We start from the raw sequence: 8,026 nt of genomic DNA, 5'->3' as shown, positions 1-8,026 counted from the left end.
TGTCGGCAGGCCGATATCTTCCACAACTGGAAGTGCCGCCGAGCTCCCTTCAGCTTCTCCGCAAGCTCTCCAAGGCCCTCGGGCATGGAGTGGGCAGGCCATAAGGCTCGGGCAACACCTCGCATCGCCTGCCGAATTCGCTCGTGCAGTTGCATGAGTTCGGGAAGAAGGTCACCCATAGAACCGGGCATCTCCTCTGCAGGACGACCTGTGAGCATACCTACAGACATTACTCTGTTAGTCAACTTCCTCGCCGAACTCTTTTTTTTTCAAAGTTCGTTCAAGCACTTACTGAATATGCCGCGTCGAAGCCGCTGATTCTCCCTCGTGGAGTCCGACAGCTGGCCATGAACATCTTTAAGTTCGACGTCCAGCCTGGTGTTGGCATCCCGAAGATCATTCTTCTCTCGCCTCACCTTTGTCAACGTACTCTCACCGGCCTTTAGCCGGCGTAAGAGTTGTTGCTTTTCTGGATCGAGTCCGGCGCCATCTGCAACATGATTTGTCAGATTTGCACCCACACTACACAATACTAATCTTTCAAAGCGTATCTTACCTGAGGGGGTCTCTTTGGGCTCCCCTGCTGCGGCTAGTGCGGCCTCTAGTTGGGCCTTGCACTTTTCCAGCTCCTGGGATAGTACAATATTCTTCTCTGTAAGAACCTGCTTATTAAATGATCCTTAAATCAGTTGCTCTAACTGTTTCAAGTCTCGGGGGCTACTGGTATATCTATATTTGACCAAAATTTTCTTACCTGTATGTCTTTTACATACTGCTCCGTGGCTCTGGCTAAACCATTTTGAGCGGCACGGAAGTACGCATCTTCCAAATTAAAGGCATCTAAAGCCTCTTGGGAGAAACAAGCGTCACGTAGAACTGTCCGGCGACGCTTGTGGTTCATGGCACTCTCCACTTCAGAATTTGTGGCAGACAGCCTGTCCGCATCCTCTGTCGGAGGAGCGTCCGGTGCGCGCCTTGTGCTCGCCTCCGCTTCCTGGCCAGACGTTGGAGCCTGGCTGGTGGGGGCATGATTGGCAACCTCTCCGGATGTAGTCCGGCGAGGTCTCTTCATTTTGAAGATAGCACGAACGTTAATATGCCCTGACAGAATAACACCAGGGAAACAGAGGGTGCGCTATACCTTTGCGCCGGCATCTCAGTCCAGACTGCATTCCTTTTTGCCCCACGGGGTCCTGCGGCCCCTCGTTGGCTAGCTGCCGCAGGTTCGGCCTCCTGCCTCGGAAATCTCCCCTGCAAAACACGATTGTCGTCAGAAACACCGGAATACGTGAGAGTGGAATCTCTCTCAAGGGAATGAGACTCTGGTTTCTGTCACCTGGGAGGCTGGGATTAACCCTAGGTAATCAGCCGTGATGGCTACCAAGGTATTGTCCTTGCTTAGCTGATGGAACACCCCGTCGATAAGCTCCACCGATATGTCCGGGTCCTCTTCAGAGTCCGGATCGAGGGACCGTTCTGGGTCCTCGGGCTATGGAGGGCGGCTGTTTATATCCTTTACCTCCTGTCGCAGTTCCTGCGCTGAAGTCATTAGACTACATATCTAACCGTGGGAGTATAAAATAGACGGGCAAGCGCAATTATTCACTTACCCAACTTGGAGGATCGTACATAGTAAATCCGGCCTGCGGATTGACGCGGAGGAATTCCTCCTTTTCTCCCTTGTACAAAGAGGATAAGATCCTTACTAGGGCGGCAGCTGAGGCCGGCCCCTTACAACCGTAACAGGTGGCGTCATCCTCCCCGTTGAAATCCCACATGGGGTGGCCTCTATATTGAAGCGGCTGCACCCCTCGCATAATGCATGCGGCCATGACTCCAATCATGGTTAGTCCGGAATGAGCCAACAGTCTTATCCGGCCCATCAGGTAAAGGACGTCTCTGTCGCTTTCTTTCTGAGAGCTCCGCGGACGCCAGCTCAAGCGTTTCTTCAATGGGGCACTGTTGAACTCAGGGAGACCGACCCGGATAGGGTCCGGTAGCGGGACGTCATCTATGTAAAACCATTCCGAAGGCCAGTCCTCGGACGCCTTCTTTGGGGTTCCGGATAGGTATCCGGTCCCGGCGATGCGCCATACTTCGGCTCCGCCCACTTGGTATATAGACCCCTCTCGAGAACGGGGCACCAGGCAGAATAACCTCTTCCACAACGCGAAATGAGCCTCAACGCCTAAAAATAGCTTGCAAAGGGCGACGAAACCCGCAATATGTAATACGGAGGCGGGCGTGAGATTGTGCAGCTGGAGGTCGTAGAACTCCAGAAGCCCGCGGAGAAATGGATGAATTGGAAACCCCAGTCCCCTTATTAGATAGGGGACGAGGCACACCCGCTCTCCTTTAGAAGGATTGGGGGTGCTCTCTGCTTGTTTTCCGCCATTATAGGTGGCGAGACCGGCTCGGACTGGGACCATGTATGCCTGAGGGAGAAATCCCTTGGCCTGAAGCGACACTAACTCGCTATGCAGGATGGTGCAACTCTCCCAGTCCCCGGGTTTGGGACCGGAGGGGCGAGGGGAGGAGCTGCGACGGCTGGTCATGTTGGAATGGACCTTTGCTGGAAGCGCTCTGATGATAACTCGCGGAGAGGAGAAGATGTGGTTTGGACCTAAATCCCCATCCCATTAAATAGGCGGCTCGTTTATACGGCTAGGGGCGTGGATGTAAAAATGCCCTGGCTTTTCGCATTCGTTTGACACATGGAAGAGGACCATTATTGGGCGTGGGAGTCGAGGAGTGCTACATTACAAAAATCGGACATTGTTCCTACAGGTACACATGATTTGGAGAAGAACCCGCCTTGCAATGCCAAACAATCTGCGCGCCGGACTCATCGTCATTGAAGCCTGGTTCGGGGGCTACTGAGGGAGTCCTGGATTAGGGGGTGTTTGGGTAGCCGGACTATACCTTCAGCCGGACTCCTGGACTATGAAGATACAAGATTGAAGACTTCGTCCCGTGTCCGGATGGGACTTTCCTTGGCGTGGAAGGCAAGCTTGGCGATGCGGATATTCAAGATCTCCTACCATTGTAACCGACTATATGTAACCCTAACCCTATCCGGTGTCTATATAAACCGGAGGGTTGTAGTCCGTAGGCAATCAACTCCATATACAACAATCATACCATAGGCTAGCTTCTAGGGTTTAGCCTCCTTGATCTCGTGGTAGATCTACTCTTGTACTACCCATATCATCAATATTAATCAAGCAGGACGTAGGGTTTTACCTCCATCAGGAGGGCCCGAACCTGGGTAAAACATCGTGTTCCCTGCCTCCTGTTACCATCCGGCCTAGACGCACAGTTTGGGACCCACTACCCGAGATCCGCCGGTTTTGACACCGACACATACGTTGCCAAGTCCATCTTCAACACTGAATACAATGACTTCATCACCGACACCGATGCAAATGACAAGGACTACTCCGCTCCTACCTACTGCTTCATGGCACGTGGTGCCAAGGTAAACACATGCACTACTCACTATCAAACATCTAGTGACGATGAATCTGATTGTGGTTCAAAACCCAGCTACAAAACACTTGCTAAAATTGCAACTGAACAACAGAAAGCCATGGAACATATTCAAAAACTGTTAGACAAAAGCGATGATCTGTTAGGTGCTGAAATGACTCGATCTGAGTCCTTAATTGAAGACATAAAAAATCTTCACGTTAAGTATGAGGAACTTGAAAGTCGTCATGAAACGCTCTCAACAACTCATGAAAATCTTTCCTATGATTATCTTCAAAGGAAGCAAGATCTTGAGAAATTGAGAGCGGCTCATGAAGATCTTCAAAAGGAAAATGAGTCACTTCACGCCAAATAGATCAGTTCCGCTCAGGAAGGATTTGAACCACCATGTCTTAAATGCATTGAGCGTGATAATGCTACTACTGTTGCTGAATGTTCTACTGCTGCTACAGTTGCAATATCTTCAACTGTTGATGTGGGAACTAACCCCTCTGCTGAGGATTCCACTGCTATTGCTGATGAGAATGCTAGGTTGAAGACATTGCTTGAAACAGGGATGTACAAAAGTCTTAAAGGGCATCAGACACTATGTGATGTCCTCAAAAAGCAGATCTTGAACCGAAACACGAGGAAAGAGGGTGTTGGGTTCGTAAGGAAAATGAATGCTGATGGCTCTTACTGGAAACCTGAGGAGTGCCCCAAAACCACATGGGTTGCTGCAAAGGAATCTTCAGTAGATCTATCCAATCTATCTGGCTTCTCTTGTGCAAATCCCATTGTCATTGATGAATCCTTTGATGCAAACTATAAACTGTTTAAGAATTAGAATGGTGAAGTGTTTTCCAGGTACATTGGTACTAACTGCAGGAATGGACCGCCTATGAAGAAGATCTGGGTTCCGAAAAAGTGTCTGGAGAATCTTCCTGTGAATGTCATCATGACACCACACGTGAAGAAGACAAACCTCAGACCACAGGCTTCATACGGTCCAAAGGCTTCGTACAGACAGAGGACTCACCTGAGTCGCACTAACGCAAATGTTTTGCAGGGAAACCATACTCAGGCCTATGAATATGAGCGCGGTTCATCAAACCGCCATGTTCATAAGACCAAGAACTATTCTTCTTATTCTTATGAGTACTATTGTCCGCCTGCAAGACTTTTTGCTAGGGCTCCAAAGCCAAAGTTCTCAGATGCTGCACTTAGACTTATTGCTTCTAAGCCACCCTAAAGATGTGGGTGGCTAAGAAAGCTTAACTCTCTTTTGCAGGGAAAAGTCTCCAGTAGAAAACCAAAATCGTCTGACGCTATTGCTGGGGACCTTAAACATCTTGTAGGACGCAAGATCAAATGCCCGAATGGTCTTACTATGTACTTCGTTCCTGAATCGCTTGCTACTCTCCCTATTAGTCCTAAGCTGGATCAAAGCTTTCATAACCCACTGGTTCGTCAAATGTTTTTGCTTCACAATTCTCTTCGTGAAGCCTATCCCCCTAAATGCACTGTAGGGTACGACACCAGCGTCTTCAGAATGGATTATTGATAGTGGGTGTACCAACCACATGATTGGCAAAAGAAGCCTTCTTATGGACTCAACCTTACGTCCATCCGACAAGAGTTACATCACATTTGCTGACACTTGTAAAAGTAAGGTATTGGGGTCTAGGTAGAGTTGCAATCTCAAAGGATCAACACATGGATAAAGTCATGCTTGTTGAATCCCTTGGCTTCAACTTAATGTCTGTCTCAATGCTTTGCGATTTGAACATGATCATAATATTTGGAAAATACCGCTGCCTTGTACTAATGGAATCCGACAAGTCTCTAGTGTTTGAAGGGTATCGGAAAGATGATTTGTACGTGGTAGTTTTTTCGGCAGGACCACAGCTTGCCGTATGTCTTCTAGCAAAGGCTTCAGAATGCTGGCTCTGGCATCGGAGGCTAGGGCATGCTGGCATGAGGAACCTCCACACCCTTGCAAAGAAGAAGCATGTCATAGGCATCGAGGGCGTCAAGTTCAAGAAAGATCACTTATGCGGTGCCTGTGAAGCAGGGAAGATGACGAGGGCCAAACATTCCTCAAAGACAATCATGACAACCACTCGACCCTTCAAACTGCTCCACATGGATCTTTTCGGTCCCACTCATAACTCAACTCTTACTACTACTGCTTGCCTCTATGGCTTTGTTATTGTTGATGATTATTCTAGATATACTTGGGTGCACATAATCCTCTACAAGACTGAAGTGCAGGATGTCTTCAGACGCTTTGCCAATCGAGCAATGAACAACTATGGCGCCAAGATAAAGCACATCAGAAGTGACAATGGCACTGAATTCAAGAACACTGGCCTTGATACATATCTTGATACCTTGGGCATCACACATGAATTCTCAGCCCCGTACACGCCACAGCAGAATGGCGTCGTCGAACGCAAGAACAGAACACTCATTTAGATGGCCCGAACGATGCTTGATGAATACAAGACTCCAAGAAAATTCTGGCCTGAAGCCATTGATACTGCATGCCATACAATCAATCTTGTTTATCTTCACAAGCTTCTGAACAAGACATCTTATGATCTCCTTACTGGCAAGAAGCCAAATGTCAGTTACTTCAGAGTATTTGGCTCCAGGTGCTGGCTCAAATATCCACATCACACTTCAAAATTTGCACCAAAAGCACATGAGGGTTTTATGCTTGGATATGGAAAGGATTCGCACTCCTACAGAGTCTTCAATCTCTTTCATTATAAAGTGGTTGAAATAGTGGATGTGCGGTTTGATGAGACTAACAGTTCACAAAGAGAGCACCTCCCAAATATGCTAGATGAAGTTCCATCCAGCGAATCAATCAAGCTTATGGGAACCAAAGAAATCATACCCTCTGAAGCTCAACCTGAAGAGGAACTTATCATCTCCGCACCTGATCAACCTGAAGACAATGCTCAGCCTGAAGAAAATCCCACTAACAATGACAATGATCAGCAAGAGCAAAACCTTCGCCCTGTACATCCTCGTGTTGCCAATGAAGTGTAGATTGAGAGAATAATTGACAACATCAATGCACCCAGTCCGCTCACTCGATCAAGGGCAACTCAGCTGGCAAATTTCTGTGGGCACTTCGCATTCGTCTCAATAACAGAACCCAAGAAAGTTGAAGAAGCCTTCATGGAACCTGAATGGATTCAAGCTATGCAAGAAGAGCTTCAACAGTTTGAGCTGAATAATGTATGGGAACTGGTTAAGCGTCCTGATCCTCGGAAGCACAACATAATCGGCACCAAATGGATATACCGCAACAAGCAAGATGAGCATGGTCAAGTTGTCAGAAACAAAGCTCGTCTCGTTGCTCAAGGATATACTCAAGTGGAAGGCATTGACTTCGATGAAACATTTGCTCCTGTGGCTAGACTTGAAGCCATACGCATAGTGCTGGCCTATGCCAATCATCACAACATACTTCTATATCAAATGGATGTGAAGAGCGCCTTTCTCAATGGCAAGGTTGAAGAAGAAGTGTATGTTGCACAACCGCCTAGCTTTGAAGATCCAAAACATCCTGACATGGTATACAAGCTCAACAAGGCACTGTATGGCCTCAAACAAGCCCCTCGGGCCTGGTATGACACACTCAAATACTTCCTGAAGAGCAAAGGCTTCATACCTGGTTCCCTAGACCCCACTCTCTTCACGAAGACATATGATGGTGAACTGTTTGTGTGCCAAATATATGTGGATGACATTATCTTCGGCTGCACCAATCAGAAGTACAGTGAAGAGTTTGGATATATGATGCAAGAGCAATATCAGATGTCCATGATGGGAGAGCTGAAGTTCTTCCTCGGTCTCCAAATACGACGGCAACGCAACGGCATCTTCATATCTCAAGAGAAGTATCTCAAAGATTGTCTGAAGAAGTTCGGTATGCAAGACTGCAAAGGCTTCACGACGCCAATGCCAGCCAAGCATCATCTGGGTCCCGACGACAATGGTAAAGAGTTCGATCAAAAGGTATACCGCTCCATGATTGGTTCTTTGCTTTATCTATGTGCATCTAGGCCAGATATTATGCTTAGTGTTTGCATGTGTGCTCGATTCCAAGCGGCACCAAAGGAGTCACATCACTTAGCTGTGAAGTGAATTCTTCGATATTTGGCTCACACCCCAACTCTAGGATTATGGTATCCAAAGGGCTCAGAGTTTGATCTGGTTGGATTCTCAGATGCTGATTATGCTGGTGACAAAGTGGATCGCAAGTCTACATCAGGCACATGTCACTTTCTGGGACGATCACTTGTATGTTGGTCTTCAAAGAAGCAGAACTGTGTATCTCTCTCCACTGCTGAATCTGAATACATTGCTGCTGGATCTTACTGCGCTCAGCTTCTGTGGATGAAGCAAACACTCAAGGACTATGGCATTCATCTGAAGCAAGTGCCACTCTACTGCGACAACGAAAGCGCTATCAAGATTGCCAACAACCCAGTTCAGCACTCGAAGACAAAGCACACTAAAATTCGTCATCACTTTCTCA

Source organism: Triticum aestivum, chromosome 4A, assembly GCF_018294505.1.
Source record: "Triticum aestivum cultivar Chinese Spring chromosome 4A, IWGSC CS RefSeq v2.1, whole genome shotgun sequence".
In the NCBI taxonomy this organism is placed as follows: Eukaryota; Viridiplantae; Streptophyta; class Magnoliopsida; order Poales; family Poaceae; genus Triticum; species Triticum aestivum.
Note: the sequence above shows the minus strand (reverse complement) of the source record.